This window comes from Macrotis lagotis, chromosome 7 (assembly GCF_037893015.1).
Source record: "Macrotis lagotis isolate mMagLag1 chromosome 7, bilby.v1.9.chrom.fasta, whole genome shotgun sequence".
Classification (NCBI taxonomy): domain Eukaryota; kingdom Metazoa; phylum Chordata; class Mammalia; order Peramelemorphia; family Peramelidae; genus Macrotis; species Macrotis lagotis.
This window is the reverse complement of record NC_133664.1, coordinates 55,818,088-55,837,785: the sequence shown is the minus strand read 5'-3', so window position 1 is coordinate 55,837,785 and position 19,698 is coordinate 55,818,088. Positions and strand designations below refer to the sequence as shown.

The 19,698-nt window shown below is 37.8% G+C and overlaps 1 protein-coding gene across 3 annotated transcripts in view; it reads left to right on the top strand.

The window, feature by feature from the left end:
- ST8SIA6 (ST8 alpha-N-acetyl-neuraminide alpha-2,8-sialyltransferase 6) overlaps nt 1–1,514 on the top strand; it is a 114,882-nt gene extending 113,368 nt beyond the window's left edge. For all 3 annotated transcript variants that reach the window (XM_074192935.1, XM_074192938.1, XM_074192936.1), the window contains one exon: nt 1,012–1,514. The gene's annotated coding sequence lies outside the window, so the exon portion shown is untranslated. The remainder of the gene's footprint in view (nt 1–1,011) is intronic.
- The last annotated feature ends 18,184 nt before the right edge of the window (nt 1,515–19,698 follow it).

Here is a 19,698-nt window from a genome sequence, read left to right as displayed (position 1 = left end):
ATCATATACTTGCCACAATTTCTCCTTTTTCTTTTGGAGCTGTTGCTTTTTGTCTTTTTTTCTTTTATCTTTTAACTAATTTAACTAATTTTAACTCATTTTAATTTAATTAAGTAAGTATATCAATTTTTGTATTCAGTTTGATTTTAAAAGAATCAAAGTTTTAGCCTCTAAAGTTAATTTATGAATTTATCTGACTTCTAAAGGGATGATGGAAAGATTTTAAGATATTCTAAACACAGTATTATTAGTACCAATATTTTTTAGGCATTTTTCACAGGTTAGTATCTTTAAAATAGTAAATGAATGGCAATTTTCTAGTGTAGGAGAGAACTATATCCTTTTATTCCCACATCTAATTTACATAATTCACATCTTCTAAAAGCTTCATGGAAGTCACTGTATGACGTGGCCCTTAGGTAATGCAGGTTGGCCATGGACTCATCAGATGCAGAAGACTCTCATGTCATCAGACATTAGGTGGAGTCCTGTGTTCTGTTTGGAGCATCAGGACTGAAGAATGCTGATCAACTGAACAGCATCCAGAGGAGGGGAACTGAATGATGAAAGGTTTTGAAGACTGGTTGTAGGAAATGGGATTGTTTAGCATGGAGACGCAAAGACTCAGGAGGGACATGCTAGCTGACTTTCTACATTTCAGGGGTTGTCATACAGAAGAGAGAGAAGATTTGTTCTCCTTAGTCCCAAAGGGCAGGACCAGGATATATGGGTAGAAGTTACAAAGAGGACAATTTTAGGATTGAGGTCAAATCATCAGTGCTATGATGCTACTACTATTTGCATTTTATAGCATGGTCCTATCTAGCTAGGAGGCTTCAGTATGATGAATCCTCATTGTATGTCACAAAGAGCAACACTGAGATGTCAGAGAGTATCCACTTTCTAAAAATGTACAAACAAAAAAAATGGGAATTGTGGGACAAATATCTGAACAAGATTTGCTTTTTTAAGTTTAAGAGTATATGTAACTTTTTTCATTTCCTATTTCAGGTGGCAGTTTCCATGGGAAGATACTCTGTATGCTTCAACTCCAGTGGATTGACTCAGTGTTGTTTTTGTGAATGCTAAGCTGTACCACACCAAGATACATTTTGCATTTGATTAGCTACACTAATGAATTTGGACATTCTTCACAACACACAAAGTAGTCCCTTCTCTAAGGAATTAACTTATCTCATGGGCAAAGCATTATTATCACTAATGTTCATGGAGACTGTAGTATGTTATATCCAATGTTCTTACTAGTCCTTGGGGACACTATCAAGTCCAAGACTGCCTGTGCCTTTGGGCAGTTTATTGTCTAGGCCAAGTGGCATCAAGTTGAATTTTTTCATGTTTGAATGTTTTATTAAAATGAAGCCATCTCTTTTGAATAGTAAAAGTTATGCCCTTGAAGAAAAGATGGGTGGTTAAATCAGAAATTAGGCCAACTTTGAAGCCACAGAAAAGGCCTGTGTTTGTATATTGGAATATTAAATGCCTTTTGGTTTGAATGCTGGCCTCATGTTCTGTTTTCTAAGTATGCCTATTTATGTAAGTTGTAAGCATATCCAAAAAAATTAAGCAAACTAACCTACCTCCCCACTCTCCATCTTTTCTCCTTGTCATAATAATAGAACCAGAAAGAGAGAGAGAGTGGAAATAGTTGAGAAAAGAAAAGATTGGGTCAGCATGTTGAAATTATCCATGTCACCTATAAATTCTAGCCTCCAGTCCATTATGTTTTACTAAAAGTTCTTTTTTTCCAGAAGCTCTGATCACTCATTTTGATTAAGCACAATCTCAGCTTCGTCATATTCATATGGTTCATAGTCAGTGTGTGGTTCTCTTTTGATTATTTTCATTTTAATGTATTTTTTGACACATAAATGGGTTTTCGTTTATAGCACAAAAGAGAAGCCTCCATTTAGCCCTGTGAGGTGATCCAATAAAGTTCACTTAAGTAATGAGCTTTTACAAAAAAAAAAAATAGAAAATGACTCTGTATAGCATCAAACTCATTTTCTTTAATTGCCTCTTTGAGGTGCTGGAGACTTTTCGTTTATAAGAGCCCAATCTTGTTTCATTTTGCTTCTGGATGATTTTGTTGGTGCTTTTCAAAATCAGCTGCTAGTATCTATATGGGGTGGGCCATTTTGTTGATGGAAGATTGAGTAGATCTAACTATTTAAACCCCCTTTTCCCAAGTTGGTATATTTAGCCAAGCATTTTCCAAGAGATGTTTTCTAGCCAACTTGCACATATATTTTCCCTCATTAGGTTAACTAAAAAATGTAATGATTACAGAGTAAAAGCAAGAAAAAATACTAGAGTAAATCATCTAAGAAACATAGAAAATGTCATATGTAATTTAATTTTAAAATGACATCACATTGGAATATTTTAAAGGCTGGCTCAGTTTTTCCTGTTTAGTTACTGTGAAAATTTAATTTGTGAACATTCTTTTTAGAGTTTTAGGGTAGAGTTGCTTAGGATTTGGTCCCTCAAATGATTTGTACTGGCTCTCTCATCGACTTCAGAATTTTCATCGCTTCTGAGGGATGGAAGCATGGTGACTGAAGATTCACAAACCCCAAAGAAATACAAATTGAGGAGAGCCAGGGTGGGGAAACCACGGTAGGCACCCTTGAAGCTTGTCTGCTCTCCAAAGAACTTGCTTGTAAATTCTTCATTTTAGGCTCCACTCAAAGACATCAGTTTAATCACTAAGCCAAGCTTGGCCACTGCTCCTCCCATGACTTGGTGGTCTGCCACCATCCACTGTTCAAAGATTATTTCCAGGGAGCTTTTTGGGTGGTTTCTTTCTTTTCTTTATTTTTTTTTTCAATGTCCTCTGCTTGTGGTAAGTGCATTTCCATTCACTAAACAAAACTTTCTTCTATATCCTGCTGTGGCTCATATCTTCCACATGTGTAGTGGTGCTTTGTTATGACCGATGGGCATCGTATTATGGGGGATGTCCTAGGACCTCTCTGTGGGTCAACTTGTCCTGTATATATGTTCTGATCGTCCTGGTTCCGTTCACTACTTACTGCTGATCATCATTGATCAATGAATCTATCTTGTAGAACTGCATGCTAACTAACAGCTGTATTTCCAATAAAAATTATAGGTTATGTGTAAGCTTTCCTGGTAAAAGCATCAGTTGTCTTTAGTGGGACCCTCCATTCTGGTACCTTGTTCATGATGCATCGAACTTCCTCATCAAAAGTCCATGTATGTGCAAAGGGACCCAGGAGGATTTAATTGTACTGGGCATTTTTGTTCTAGGATAGTACTTTGTTCTTGGATAGTTTCAGGCTAGTAAAACATACAGAGGCAATGAGGTGGTGGAGGGGACAGGAAGAGTCAGCGTAAAAAGATCAAATCCAGCCTGAAACACTTGCCAGTTGTGTGACCCTGGGCAAGTCACTTCACCCTGCCTGCCGCAGTTTCCTCATCTATAAAATGAACTGGAGAAGAAAATGGCCAATCAGTCCAGTATCTTTGCCAAGAAAACCTCAATTAGGGTCACAAAGAGTTAGACATGACTGAAATGATCTAACAGCAACAGATGAACACACAGACACAAGATTTTATGTAGTTATGTCTATCTCCCTTTGGGAGAGGGGTTGCAACTGATTGTCCTGATATCTGACCCCTTCTGTCTCTACCCACTTGGGGTAGTTCAGCTATGACCTTCACCTGAGGTCTCAGCCTCTGCTCATCCTCTACCCTATGAGATGGAGAGAATTCTAAAGGCTCTTTGTTCAGAGAGACCCCATGTTGAGAGAAAAAAATTGTTCGTGTGGAACTTTATTCTAGGGCAAAAACCCTGATTCTATGTGGTGTCTTTTCTCTTCAGTGTTAGAAAGCCTAGGGCAGTGGCTAGAGCATCAGCCCTGGAGGTAGGAGGACCTTGGTTCAAATCTTGCCTCAGACCTTACTAGCTGTGTGACCTTGGACATGTTACTTAACCCCAGTTGCTTCCAAAAATGTTTTTTTTAAAGAAACCTTAAAAATTATTAATCAAATATATATAAAGATCCCACCTGATCCTCTCATAATCCCACCCATGCCAGGCTACTGTGAGTGCTAAGCTGGGTAAAAGAGGTTCAGGTTAGTTATGCTCATGTGTCCACAGGCTGACTTGCCTCTCCCTCCTCCCCAGCACATTTCTGTAGCAGAAACACCAACTCGGGGTTAGTTAAAATTACCTTCTCTTTAGTTAGAAAGCCATCATCAAAAAAATACAAACTGTCAGCAGCAAAATTTAAAATAGTGAAGGCAGACCATAACCCAGGCTGCCTGTTGCATGTGACAATAAAACAGAAGGGAGAATAGAGATTGTAGGCATGCTACCACTCTTCCAGCTTTCTCTTAGTAAGCAGAGTTCAATCACTCCAGGCTGGATCCTCCTAATATATGGAGTGGTGAGCCAGAGAAAGGGAAAAGCTGCAGATGCTGCAAGTCTTAAAGTCAGGATCCTGGAAAGCATCCTCCATATGCCCCCACTGTGGTTGCCACTGTCTCCAGCTCCGTCTCCAACTCCCTCTGAGGCTAGATGCTGACATTTTTAAAAAACTGCCACTGCCAATAGAAAATGCTGCCCTCCAGATTTGATCTTAGAAAATAGCTTTATCTCCTCCTGAGTTGGGGTGAACCATAACTCCCAGCATCTCCAGAAAATTAGTGTCTCTTCTGCCCCCAAGACAACCAGTAGAAACCTTGTCTGAGTGACTTTTTCTTCTCTCTCTCTCTCTCTCTCTCTCTCTCTCTCTGTCTCTCTGTCTCTCTCTCTCTCTCTCTCTCTCTCTCTCTCTCTCTCTCTCTCTGTCTCTCTGTCTCTCTCTCTCTCTCTCTCTCTCTCTCTCTCTCTCTCTCACACACACACACACAAACACACTATAAATAACAATACTCAACCCTGATGGGTTTTGGTTTTGAAATAAAAGGGGAGACAATAGACAGCTTTCTTTAATAAGTATTTTTCAAAAATGACTTTCATGAAGCCATGAGGTCTCCCCCATACGTGAAAATGATGCATCTTTGTTATTCAGTAATCCAACAATATTTTGGAACATTCATTATGTACACTTTTGAATAATATTTCACCTACTTCCAAATACATTCAACTACCCATTATAACTTTATTAGTCAGCTAACTTGGAAAATCAATATCTTTTCCCAGTTATCAACCCTGTTAACTTTGGGTTACATCCTAAACAGAAACAGATAAGCATTGATGTGATATTATATAGACTTCAAAGCCAGACATAGTACTGGGACTTGAGGACTATTTCCACTTTTTATCAGTCATTGGCAGTCCACAAATACTGTCAATCTACAGATTCCCTAAGCTGAAATTTCCACCCTCTTTTTATTCATGCAACTCATAAGAACTGAGAATGCCAAATTGCTGTCTCTGATATTATATATAATGACTTTTTTAAGTTAATTCATTTTGGAGGCAGGAATGGAAAGATTTTCACGATATGCAGGTTATCTGCCTCCATTAGGATCCTCAGTCAGGCATCTGTGATCCTTGCGATTAGTCTTAATTTGGAGTCCAAATAACTTGGCCTTTAGCAGACCATTCTGAATGAGTTACTCAGAGAATAAGCTGGCTAATTAATAATTCTTACAATACCAGTCCATCTGGATTTCTATTTCTGCTGGCTCTAACTGTGGAGTATTACATGGGATAACTGGCCATTTAATTCAAGAGCCTCCTTTAAATTTTCAGCAGGAACATGGAAATCAGTGATTGCTACAAATCAAGTCTTGTTTTATTTTTTAGCTGTCTAGACTTAAGATATGGAAATATTTTAAAATGCATATAAAAATTTTAAAATATATGTGTTTACACCTCTCCCCTTCCCAGAGCCTGGTTGTTAAACATTTATCAGGACACCCCTATTTTGCTCTATAAACTCTACTTGAGATAAAGCAGGAGTGGGCAGAAGAGTTGGAGAATAAAGTCATCATTGGATTGGAGGTCTAGTAACTAATGGCAAATGGCATTTCTATAGAGCTTAAGGTTGACAGAGGGCTTTACAGACATTATCTCATTTGAGCCTACGACCCTCTTACTGGGGTGTGTGGAAACAGATAGGTTTAATCTTCCCAGATCATCCAACCCAGTCTCCTCACATTTCAGATGAAAAAACAGGTCCAGAGAAATCAATTTAATCCAATTGAACAAATATTTAAGCATCTATTTCATGTGCAAGATTCTGTGTTAGACAAGGGTTAAATGAAAAAATATTAAGTGCAGACTGTATACAAACACCATGCCAAGTTCAGGAAATAAAAATACAAGAAAACAAGACATTTGTCTTCCTCACATGGAGGAGACTCTGGGTGGGAGGTAGAGAAAGACCAGCTTGCAGGCAGATGGTGGTATGGTGGTATGACCTGGTTCTAGGCAGAACTCAACAAGCTTACATTTTTCTTGAAGGATGCAACATTTACACAACTAAGGCAAAATAATATCAAGAAGATAGAAAGCTAATAACTGACCATTGACATCTCAAGCAAAATGACACCAGCAATTGATAAGACCTTCTGATCCCAAAATGGTGTCTTTTTCACTTTCCCCAATCTTGTCTTAGCACTTCAGAAACCACAGCATCTTCAAGACAATGGTTATTATTAATAAAATAGAAAAATCACAAAGGACAAGAGGAGATTTGGGAAATGATTGAGCTTGGATGCATGCCACCTCTTGCATCTAAATTTAAGGAAAAGATATATACATTAGAAAGTTCCAAGGAGAATCAAAACAAATGTTTTTCCCCCACTTAGCCAGAAATATTGTTGGAGGGGGTCATAGATTTCCCTCAAAAAAAGTGATATCCTATTGATAAGGCCCCAAAGTATATCAGGACTAAAGAGAAAAAGATTAGAAGTCTAGCATAGAAAAATAAAAACCTCAAGAAAACAATAAAAAAAAAATCAGTAGCAACAACCCAACAATCTCATAAGGTATCAAGGGCAAAGGAATACATCCATCCTCAATCTGGTCCATCCCACATTTTTGAACCCATTGTTTCCTATTAGCTATAGGAAGCTTCTTAAGTCTTATATCCCCTTTGGCCATCTTTATCCCCAATATTATGTTGCTCTTTTATTAACTTATCATTAGGCAAGAAAATTCTATTCATTCTTTCTATGACAGTAAAGATTTTCTATGTAAAATTTTAGCCTTCTCGATTGTGGAAAAGTTGTATTTCCTAACTTTCTTTCCCTTAGAGGATTTTAGACTGGTGCTGTTTAATCCTCATTCTTTGCCTTGATTAGTTCTGAAATGGAAGTCTTCTCACTATAGGACCATTATAGGCTGAGCTTACTCTGGTTGTAGTTGAGATTTTCAAGACCTACTAAGTCTTCAATAGGTGACAGAGTACTCTAAGGTGCAAACAACAGAAATGTTTATTGGAAACTCCTTTAATCAATTGATTTTAAGGGGACAAATAATAAATAGTAATATTTCATTCTCCTATTCTTTGTCTCCTGCTTCCCTAAATGATTTTGTATTAACAGTTGATCTTCAAACACATGTTAATCCCTTAGCATGTGACAGTTATACGTGTAATTGTAGATACAAAAATAAATGAAAAGACCTTGCCCTCAAGGAGCTTACATTCTGCTTTACAAATAGCATCTGATTCAATTCTCACAGAAACCCTCTGAAGTAGGTGCTATCATTAATCCTCATTTTACAACTGAGGTTTAAAAAAGATTTAGTGACTCCTGATTTCAGACTCAATGCTGTATCCACTGAACCACCCATCTGCCTCTGTTCTGTTAGGAAGGAACAATATGTACATATTTCAATGTTTACAAATTACATGCATAGTGTTGGGGAGGGGAGTTGATAATAAGGAGAACTAAAAAAGATTTCATAAAGATAATCATTATCTCCATTCTTATAGACTTTTTTAAAAAAGACTAGTTACTACTAGAGAAGAGAAAGATAAAAACTAGTATTAAAAGCTAATATTAATAGTCGTTTGACACAGCAATAGCTAACTATGTTGAAAAAGAACTGGATGCCAAACTTCCCCAATCCCCAATTCTGCATTTGATTTATAGGATCAAATGATAATGATCTCTGATAAAATTAATCATTGGAGGAAGTTTTTTCACATAGCCCTTAATTCGAGTTATAACAATATGGTAAGTAGAGCCAAGACAAACAAGAGAAAATCAGACTTCATCCCTGTGGATTGACTTTCAGAGACAGAAGAATTCCTCCTTCATAGGAGAGAGATGGGCTTTTCATGTTTCCTTCCTTTGGTGGCCGCCATCTCCATACTTCATCCCACTCTGTAGTCCACAGTTCAATTGCCTTTCTGGGAACTCCCTGGAGGAATGAATTGCCTTCTACTTCCATATCTCCCCCCACCCAGGTCATGAGGGCTCTTCTCTGGTGCCTCCTCCACCAACTAATAAGGTCCATGTGACCCCAGGCAACCTTCTGCTGCCTCAGTTTCCTAGTTAGTTAGTCTCTGAGGGTCTTTCTAGATCTAGATCTATTATGAATTTGCTCCCAGTGCAATTTTGGCTAGTGACAGCTTTGGTGATAAAAACTTAAAAACATAAATGGTTTGCATTCCCCTCCTCCCTCTCTTTGCTGGGTACTGCACAGTTAAATCAGAAGGTAATAGGTAGGCACCTGTGTTATTTGTTTTTCTTACAGGACAATGCCTAAATTAATTCCCATCAAGAATGTGGAGTGAAATGTTTGCTCATGTGTGAAGGCTTAGAAATAGCTTTTAAGGTTTTTCACTTTATCAGTAGGTATTCCAGACCCACTGAGCTTTGAGTGAATATAGGTGCCACTTTTTAATAACCTCCACTTTAAAAACAAAGACATTTGGTACCTTGTAGGAATTGCAGCATTTTAATTAGGTGCTTGGGTGGGGGGGTCCTAACTTTCTAAAAATGGAGCAATATACACATGGTTGGTAACACTGAGTTTCTTCTAAAGAGGCTAACAATAGCTTGGAGCCTAGGACCCTTGAAATGAGCATCAGCAACCAAAAGCCATCTTTCCCATTTTTATCACTATGGTAATAACTTCTTGAAAGTTTGTTCTCAAGCACCTGAGATTAGAATATTTTAATCAAGTCAGGGAGAAGTGGGGCGGAGAGAAGGTGGAGACTTTAGCTCAAGAATTTGACTTCTAAATAGCATGATTGCAATTTATCTGCCCCTTTAAGCTCCCAGAAAATGGTGGTTCCTAGCTTCCATGCCAATTTCACAAGGAGCTTTCCCTGATTCTGAATGTTTTCTGGCTGTATTCTAAATGGTTTTTCTTTGCAATCTGTGCAATCTTCTAGGGAAAAAAATGAATAATTTGGGAGAGAGAAATGTGGTCCAAACACCCAACAGAAAACCAGATTTCCCAGATCTTTTCTAGCAAGTTTCCTCATATGACCTTCAATGTGTTTCATTACTTTGCTTTTTTTTCCCATCATGAAAAGGGGATAGTGGTACCTACCCTACAGGCACTTCGTACAGATTAATTGACTCATATTTGCTAGGAGTTTTAAAGACCAAACCATCTCCTGTGTTAAATATTTTAAAACTGTCAAAATATGTCTTATTAGAATAAAGGGTTAGACACTAAAGCTGTTAGAGTAATTATAGCCCTCATGCTGATCAGGAGAAAAAAAAATTCACTTGGTGAAAAGTGTTGCTGCTCTTAATTATAATATGGGATGTCAGTCGGTTCTGGAGGAGGTATTGGTGCTTGTTTTCTCTGTTGCTTAAATATTTCTCCCTCTTAGGTGACACATTTATGACTTTAAATGGTTTCATTGTCTGTAGCTTGTCTGCCTTACTGTCAAAGTCCCATATTAAGAGTTCAGATGCATCTATCTCCTAAAGCTGAAGAGCTGATGTTATCTTTGCTTCTTGTTTCTGGACTTTCACTGACTGCTTTTTAAAGAGCTGCTAGACAGTTTATGCATTTTTCCTCCTGAAGCATTTAGCTATTGCCAAATTCTCAGATCATTCCATTTCATTTAAGAAGCATCTGTAGGTTAATTATCTTGGAGATTTTATTTTGAGTCTGTCCAGTAGGACAGCTCAGTATTTGTCTCTGAAAGTAGCTTTCAGAAATCATATTTTTCAAGAATTTTCCAAGAATTTCATATGATCAAACACCAGAAATTGCTTCATAAAAAGGCAAAGGCAATATTCAAATCAACTGGGTGGCTCTTTTTCTACTGTTTACTCACCAAAAAACATAATAGGAGGGCACATTGAGTAAGAAATTGAATTAGAATTTCAATATTCTAGACCAGCATTAGATTTTTCAGATATATCATTGACCTGTATGTGCTTTCTATTTGAAAAAATGGCACTTTAAACTAAATTTTTGCATTGTGTCAGCCAATTGGCCTTTAGATTTCCCTAGGATATACTTTGAGGAGACAGTGTATGAAGGCTCATTGCTCACAAGGGTGTTCATTCATAAGATACATCCTTGAGCCATTTGCTGGAATAGTCCATAGTGCCTTCTAGATTTAAATCAGAAGAGAGAAAGAGACAAAGATAGAGACACAGATATAAAAGTAGGAGGAAAAAGTAAAAGAGAATCTGTATCCTGAGAAAGAATTGTGGAGTTTGAACAAAGACCAAAGACTAAATTTAAAAAAAAATGTTATCTTACTATGTAATTCTGCTATACCTCTTCCTTAAGGATATAATTTCTCTCTCATTATATTCAACTTAGATCAATGCAAACAATGGCAACAACATAAAGACTAACCAAACTGCCTTCTGTGGGGCTGGGGGAGGGAAGCAAGATTGAGGGAAACATTGTAAAACTCAAAATAAATAAAACCTTTTTAAAATTAAAAACATTACAAATTTAAAAAAAATTTTAAAAAGAGTGACACACACACACACACACACACACACACACACACACACGGACAGAGACAAGAAGAAATAGAGCCAAGGAGGAAAGAGACAAAAATGGAGAAGAGACAGAGAAAGATGAAGAGAGACAAAGGAGGAGAGAGAGGAGAGATGCAAACAGAGAGAGACACACATATGGAAAGACAGGCACACAGAAAGAGGCAAAGATAAGGGCAGCTAAGTGATGCAGTGGATAGAGCACCAGCCCTGGCAGGAGGACCTGAGTTCAAATCCAGCCTCAGATATACTCTAATAACCTAGCTATGTGACCTTGGGCAAGTCACTTAACCCCATTGCCTTGCAAAAACAAAACAAAAAACAAGAGGCAGAGATAGAGACAGAGCAAGCCAGAGTTGGAGATAGAAGAGCCTTTCAAATCTCTGGTAAATATTCACCAAAGTTGTAGAAGCATGGCTAAGTGACCTTTCCTCTTAGAGACTCTTTGTGTGATAATAGTTTTAGCTCACAATGTTGTTGCAAAGTTGAAAAGAGGACATGGTTGTACTGTACTTTGTACATCTGTAAGTCTAAATAAATGCCAGTTCTAATTATCATTAGCACACTAATTTCAGAAAGAACTATAGAAGAAACCTCCCCAAAAGACCATCTACTTTATTCTTAACTATTTCTAGAGGAGGAAAATCACAGGTCCCTCCGTTCCATATCTGTTTCCTGGACTTTACCTCCAATATTATATCCAAAGAATTCTGTCCCTTGTGGTTTCATGCCTTCTCTCTTGCAAATAGCCACATTTGTTCTTGTTCTGTCCTGTCTAACTCTTTGTGACTCCATTTGAGATTTTCATGACCTAGATACTGAAATAGTTTGCCATTTCCTTCTCTAGTTCATTTTACAGTTGAGGAAACTGAGGCAAACAGAGTTAAGTGACTTGCCCAGGTTCACCCAGCTAGGAAGTTTCTAAGGTTGAATTTGAACTTCCTGACTTGAGACCTCATGGTCTATCAACTGAGTCATCTAGTTGCCCTTTCTAGCCACATAGTTTCCAGTTACTATTCTAAGATTCTCATCTTTGCTTTAGGTTACAAATGAGGGGAAAATGGACAATGTACATTTTCAATGTTAGAGGATAAAAAAATTTGTAGATGTGTATATAATAAAACAGAAAAAAATAGAATCATGCATCTAATGTACATGGGCCAACAAAACAATTTTCATTAGTAACCATCATTATAACTACAATTCTGATGCTAATACCTTATCTGTTTAGAAAATCAAACCAGAATGACTTTCAAGGTGATAGGAATCTTGTTCTACTTGACTTTCTTATTTCTATGCTCCTTCAACACTTCCACCTATCATAACCTTTGATCTCCTCCTCCCACCTCCATCCCCATTGCATCTGCCATTGATTAAAGCCACTTCCTTTCTTCACAGTCAAGTACATCTGTTAATAACCTGCCAGAATTCAGAAGGCTTTCATGAGTAAGATTGGGAGTTTGCTTCCCTGTCTCCAAAGTTTATTTTCTAATTCCCTTGGTAACAAACCAAGGGAAAAGGCATTTTAGAAACAAGTAGGATTTCAGATGCAGTCAATGCTTTCTTCAAAGCATAATAATTGAGTAGCTGAAAATTGGTTATGGGTAGTCTGTAAGAGGAGGATGGCTCAAAGGTGCAATGACAGAAAAATATAAATTATTTCTATTACTCTTTTTAATGAAAATAATATTTTTGCCACAAAAGGATCAGAATTCAGCTTCTGGGATTTCAGAGTAAGAGATGCTAGCAAGCCTTCTTTCTTGCAAAAAAATAAAAAACAAAAACAGATAAAAAATGGGAAACTTCATGAATTCCTTTTTCATTTATTAATCCTCACTGGAACATGTGACATGATGTTAAACTTGACTTCTTCCAACCTTTCCAGTCTTTTTTAAAATTCCATTTATATTTTTTAAATTATGAGATAAAAAAGCATTTCCATAATATTGAACAATAACAAAAAAGATAATTACACTGAAACTGTAAATATATCACATCCAACTGTCCCTTTTAAATATATAATAGCTTTTTTTTTCTTCACTTCCTCTCCCTCTACCCTAGAGAAAATCATCCTATATAATCTTCTATTTATCAGTTCTTTCTCTGACTGCAGATAGCAACTCCCTTCTTGCATCCTTTGTACAATTTGAACGTTTATAATAGTCAAAATGACTTATTTACTCAAAGTTGTCCTTAAAACAATATTGCTGTTACTATATACAACATTCTCTTGCTTCTGTTCATTTCACTCTCCATTATTTTGAAATATCTTTCCATGTTTTTCTAAAATTAATCTGCTCATCATTTCTTACAGTACAATCATATACCACAATTTGTTCAGTCATTTCCCAATTGATGGACATCCCTGCAATTTCTAGCTTTCTTATACTTTACTATATGTGGATTCCATAATCCAACTACACTGCTCTTTTCACTGTTTCTCACACATACTCCCCATTTCCCATGCCCATACTTCTACTTGCTCTCCCCTACACCTGGAATTCTCTCTCTCCACACACACCTCTATCTCTTAGTTTATTTACTTGATTTCCTTCAAGGCTCAGGAACATGCCCCCTCTTTGGCAGGAAACTTTTCCTAGTTCCCCTGAGATTCTCTATCCTTTCTATAGATAAACAAACAGGTAAATCTAGTCTTTCCCCCTTCCTTCCTTCCTTCCTTCCTTCCTTCCTTCCTTCCTTCCTTCCTTCCATTCTTTCTTTATTTCTTTCCTTCCTTCCTTTCTTTCTTTTTCTTTCTTCCCTCCTTCCTCTACCTACACACATCTCTCTCTCTCTCTCTCTCTCTCTCTCTCTCTCTCTCTCTCTCTCTCTCTCTCTCTCACTAGATATTTCATGTTGTCTCAATTAGAATGGGACTGTGGCAGGAACTCTCCCTGCTCCTTACCACAGAGTTTGCTGCCTAGTAAATGCTTTACAAGCATTTTTTCAGACTATAAAGTGAAGTAAGAGTCATTTTCTGGTCATTTGATCAATGAGAACAGCCCTAATGGACAAAATTTGTCCTTTTCACCCCCAAAATATCTTCTTGGGCTGTCAGTGTTATATTATGCAGATAAAGTATTCCCTTTGCCTCATTTTCTGTTCTCTAGACAGGGATTCATTTTCTATTTAATAGATTTGAAATCTGGATATAAATGGGAGTCATTTTCATCAATATAGGTTGATCTATCTTCACCCATTAATTGAGTTTGCTGAGTAATTGCAGGTAAAATGAATATTTGGATGTCAAATATTTTCCCCGTTTCTTTTTATTAAAATTTGAATTATCCAAATGTAGCCCCGTGCAGCCCCCATAATCTCCACCACTCCTGCAATTTAATAAACCTCATCCCTCCCTTAAAGAAATGGCAAGGGGCGGCTAGGTGGCGTAGTGTATAGAGCACCAGCCTTGGAGTCAGGAGTACCTGGGTTCAAATCCGGTCTCAGACACTTAATAATTACCTAGCTGTGTGGCCTTGGGCAAGCCACTTAACCCCATTTGCCTTGCAAAAACCTAAAAGAAAAGAAATGGCAAGTCTTTGTCAGACCGCAGGCTCTGGGCTCTGCCTTTTTAGGACCATCTTTGCCAAACATTTTAAAGAACCAATCAAACCTCCCAAATGATCTTTATACATTCATTAAACGCTAAAAGAACACACAATATATATTGCAATAAAGAATTAATGCCCATGTCTTTCAAAGACTTCATTGACTCCAGGGGATCAGAGGACCTGAGCCAACTTTTTAATCAAACACCCAGGAGGCAGCCAGGAGCTAGAAATCCTATAAGGAGGATGGATTCTATTAGCTCATTCCTCCATCAAATACTCAGTGTCATAGTATGACTTTCTCTTTTAAGTTGATACCCATTACATCAGTCCACAGTACAGTCAAGTTTCTTGCTGTTTTGACTTTGACCCTTTTAGCAGTTCAAGTAGCTATTAGCACCACATGGTGATGCTCCAGTTCTGTAGGTGTTAATGGCCTTTTATAGTTCCTCTTTTGGTAGGGCCAGGCAGAAACTTTAATAGAAACCTTATTACTTGCATTTTTCTTTTTTTAATTCAATTTTATTTTATTTTATTTGTACAACTGAATTCTCTTCCTCTCACCTTCCCCTAGCTCCCTATCTCTCCCATTGAGATAGTAAGAAACAAAAATAAAACTCAATACAAATATGTATAGTCAAGCAAAATAGATTCCCCCATTAATCATATGCTCTATATGGATAGGAAGACAGAGGTAGAAACAGAGAGATACAAAGATAGAGACAGAGACATATACTGCATCCTTAGCTCATCACCTTGAGATGGGAGTTTGCTTCATCCTGAGTCTTCTGCAATTGTGGTTGGTCATTTGTTTATTAGAGTTCCTAAGTTTTTCAATATTAGCAATTCCTTATGCAGATGATTTGAAATATGTTTGTTCCTTTCCTTCCTCTCCCTTCTTCCCCTTTCTTTATTTCCTTCCTGCCTCCCTCTCTTCTTCCTTACCTCCTTCTCTCCTGTCTTTCCTTTCTTACCCCTTTTCTTCCTTTTTTCTTCCTTACTCTCTTCTTCCCTCCCTGCCTTCCTTTCTTCCTTCCTCCTTTCCTATCTTTCTCCCTTTCTTCTTTGCTTCCTTATTTCCCTTCTTTTCTCCCTCCTTCCCTCCCTTCTTTGTTTCCTTCTCTTCCTTCCTCTCTTTTTCCTTTCCTTCTTCCCTCCCTCTCTCCCTTCCTCCCTTCTTTCCTTCCTTATATAGTTTATTCATCTACTTATTTTGCTCTCTCCCTTCCCCCTCCCCTTTCCTCTCTTTTCCTCCTCCTCCCCCCCTCCCTCCCTCTACATAATAGATAGTGAGCTGGATTCCAGGGTTCAGGTCCCCCTCACAGACAGTACCTGTGTGATGCTGGCTGGATAAGTCGCTTCCAGTGTCCTGGGCAACTGAAGAAACCATCTCAGAGAGATGGGGCAGCTGCCTCACACTTGTGAAGATTGAAAGTATTACCTCATTAAGAACTTGCAACGGTAAGCCCGGGCTTGTTTAAGGAGTTGGTGGCTGCCCATCTAATAATGAGTAGCTTCTCTGGTGCCTAATAGCTTCATATGCTTTATCTCAATTGAAGCTCATGCCCAATCTCCTGGGCAACTATTTTTTATACTAAATCAATTAAGTCAGATAGCTCGAATGGAATAATCAGGTGTATTTCACACAAGAGATAGACTAATTTCTCCCCATCCTAAACTTTAAAATGAACTTCCCAGTCCCAGTAGTCTAGAAGATGAATTGGTTTAAAAGAGTATAGTTTTCCCAAATGGATTGAAAGTTTGAATTTCTTTCTCATTAAAGAAATTATTCATAAGATCATAGATTTAGAGATGGAAATGATCTTTGAGGTTTTGTTGTGGATTTGTTTTGCACTGCTGTCATTTCCCAATAATTCTACCACTTCTAGGATTTTTATTTAAACAAAGAATTATAGTTGAGTATAACAAGCTGTCAAGGCAACTAGGTAGTGCAATGGATATGGAATGGCTTGGAATCAAGACTCAAGTTCAAATTTAGTTCAAATTTAACCTTAAACAATTCCCAGGGCAATTCATCTACCCCTGTTTGCCTCAGTTTTCACCTTTGCCAGAAAACTCCAAATGGGATCACAAAACACCAGACTCAACAAGCCGTATTTGCCATCACTGATAACCTTATCCCACTTATAGAGCATCCCTTCCTTACCAGGAAGAAGGGAGTCCTCATGAGTCCCTTTGGGAGTCCTCTAGAGTCATTACATGTTAGATTACCTCCTCTAATGACAAATAAACAATTTATAAAATCAAGAAAGAATTGATTTTAAATCACATGGACAACACACTTAATTTCCCTGATTTTCAGTTTCTTCTATAAAATGAGAATGGCGATGCCTGTGATTATTCAATAGACAGTGGTTTCAACCAAACAAGTCAATAAAGGAAATTTCAAAAATTTTAGTGTGGTTTTAAGCTCCTGAAGCTTAAAGTTGCACTTAGACTTTTGGGACACTCTTACAGACAGAATATGCTTCAAAATCTTGATTAATGATATTCAGATCCCCAACCAGTGTTTATGCTATGATCTCCGGTCATCTGAGGTATCAACTCCTAGCCATTAAGAATAATAATAGTGTGAATTTGGAGTCAGATGTTGTTATTCAGTCATTTTTCAGTCATGTTTGACTCTTTGTGATCCCTCCAGCTCATTTTACAGATGAGGAAACTGAAGCAGAGTTAGGTGACTTGCCTAGTGTCACACAGCAAGAAAGTATCTGAGACCGGATTTGAACTCAAGAAGATGAGTCTTCCTAACTCACCCAGATTCCCCCCAGGTCAGAAGACCTGTGTACAATTCTATCTTGGTCATATCCATCAGTCTAACCTTGAAGAAGTAACTTATGCTCTTTGGCTCTCCCAATTTCCTTAGGTGTGAGAACTGGTTAGACTAGACAGTCTCAATACACCATAAGAAATGTCTTTGCAAACATTTATTCATTTTCAGTCAATCTCTCTCTTTGTCTGTCTTGTGCATATGTGAATGTGTGCGTGTCTCACATATCCATGATTCCCTTCATGGGTTTTTTTTCCTTTTTTTGAAATGTGGAACAAATGCACATCACAGACAAAATGTTATGATGTAAATAATACATAAGTGGCACTTTCAGATGGAAATAGTTGCCTATTTTTGTAGACAATTCCCCATTTGATTCAATTTTTAATCAAGATGCACATATCTGTAAAGATATTTTCCCTCTCTTGCTCCTCCTGCAACTTTGGTTGTCTCTATTTTTATTTCAAACACAGAAATTAGCCCATATCATTTTAGTAGCTATCGTTGGGGTTTCTCCACACTCTTTCCTCATTGAATATTGATTGTATATTAGCCATTCCCCAGAAGCTGTAGGAGTTTTCAATTCAATCATACACACACACACACACACACACACACACACACACACACATATATATGTGTATATGTGTATATATATATTCCTCTCAAGTTAAATTTAGTCTTGCCAGCTGTCATAGATAATTGCTATAGTTGTATTGCAGAAATTTCTATTGGCTCTATTTAGGATGGACATAGGTAGTGCCCACCTCTGTGCATTTTTCATTTGTCTTTGGAAATTAACACGGTAAAGGTGTGTGGTTAAAATACAACAGTAACTATACATACAGAAGTCCTTGGGTCTAAGAGGTCTCTCCATTTGGTTGGCTATTTAAAAATAAATCTGTGCTTCTTATTTAGATTTTGAAATTTAAGTTTAGTAATGATAAGGATGTATACCTTTGTTGACTTCTTCAAACTTTGGAGAAATACAAACACCTAGATTCAATAGAGACCCTTGGGTGTGTAATTGGGGAAGTTCCCCCCCCCCACTTCATTCACTTAGAGGGTCCCCAATTTAAACAATGGCCCAAACTAAAAAGTGAAAATAGAACTATCTCCCTCTTGAATATTTCTATTTTTGCAAATACTCAAACATTTAATCATTATGGAATGAGAATCTGACTCATGCACAAACCCCCTTATACCCATTTAATGTAAATCTGTGATTAGAGGGGACAACTAAGTAGTACAGTAGACTCCCAACCTGGAGTCTGGAAGACATGGCTTCAGACATTTAGTAGCTGTGTGACCCTGGTAAAGTCACTTAACCTTGTTTGCCTCTGCTTCCATATCTACAAAATAGCTGTACTGACCCCAGAGTCAGGAGAACCTGAGTTCAAATCCAGCCTCAGACTTTTAATACTAACTTAGCTGTTTGGCAAGTCAATTAACCTTGCCAAAAAAATGGCTGTAAAAAGAAATGGCAAACCACTCCAGTATCTTTGACAAGAAAATCCCAAATGGGGTCACAAAGAGTCAAACAGGACTGAACAACAACAATGAGCTCTGATTGTAACAACCACTGATTTCTAATTGAGAATCTTGAATATGGTCGGTCATCAATTGCTTCCGACTCCCAGAACCAGACTTTTAAATACCAGAACAGTAGCTAATCCAGTTAAAGATAAGTTTTTGTGAATGCTAAGCTCAGGGATATAGGATTTGTCACCCAGTCCCACTTTGAGCCCCCAGAGTAAGCATTTCCAATAGACTGAAGAATCTAGAACAGTGGACCTAAAACTGAAATCTTCAGGGGCTAAGACACTGAAAATAGGCAGATCAATTGGCCACACTATCTGTTAGTACATGACTCAGTGGATGGAATGACTTGGGATTAAGTAGACCTGAGTTCAAATCCTATCTGAGGCACTTACCTAGCTGGGTGATCCTAGACAAGTCACTTAACTTGAATCTCAGTTTCTACACCTGTCAAAAACAGGAGGGGCAGCATGGTGGCCTAAGAATCTGAAAGTCCTGCCTTTGTCATATACTGGTTGTGTGACCCTGAGCAAATCACTGAACCTCCTGATGCCCCAGGCAACTTCTAAGATTAAACATTATGGGGAGGAGTGGGTTTTCTCTCCAGGAGCTTTCTATGATGAATACTCTGGGTCAATAAAAATAGGGGAGGAGAAGGAGGAGGAGGAAGAAGAAGAAGGAGGAGGAGGAGGAGGAGGAGGAGGAGGGAGGAGGAAGAAGAAGAAGAAGAAGAAGACAAAGGAAGAAGAAGACAAAAGGAAGAAGAGAAAGAAGAAGAAGAATCTTACTTCTCTGACATCATTGTTGAAAAGGTCAAATGAGATCATGCATGTAAAAGTGACAAATCTTGAATTCTATCTAGAATCACAAGCTCATAGAATAGAAGAA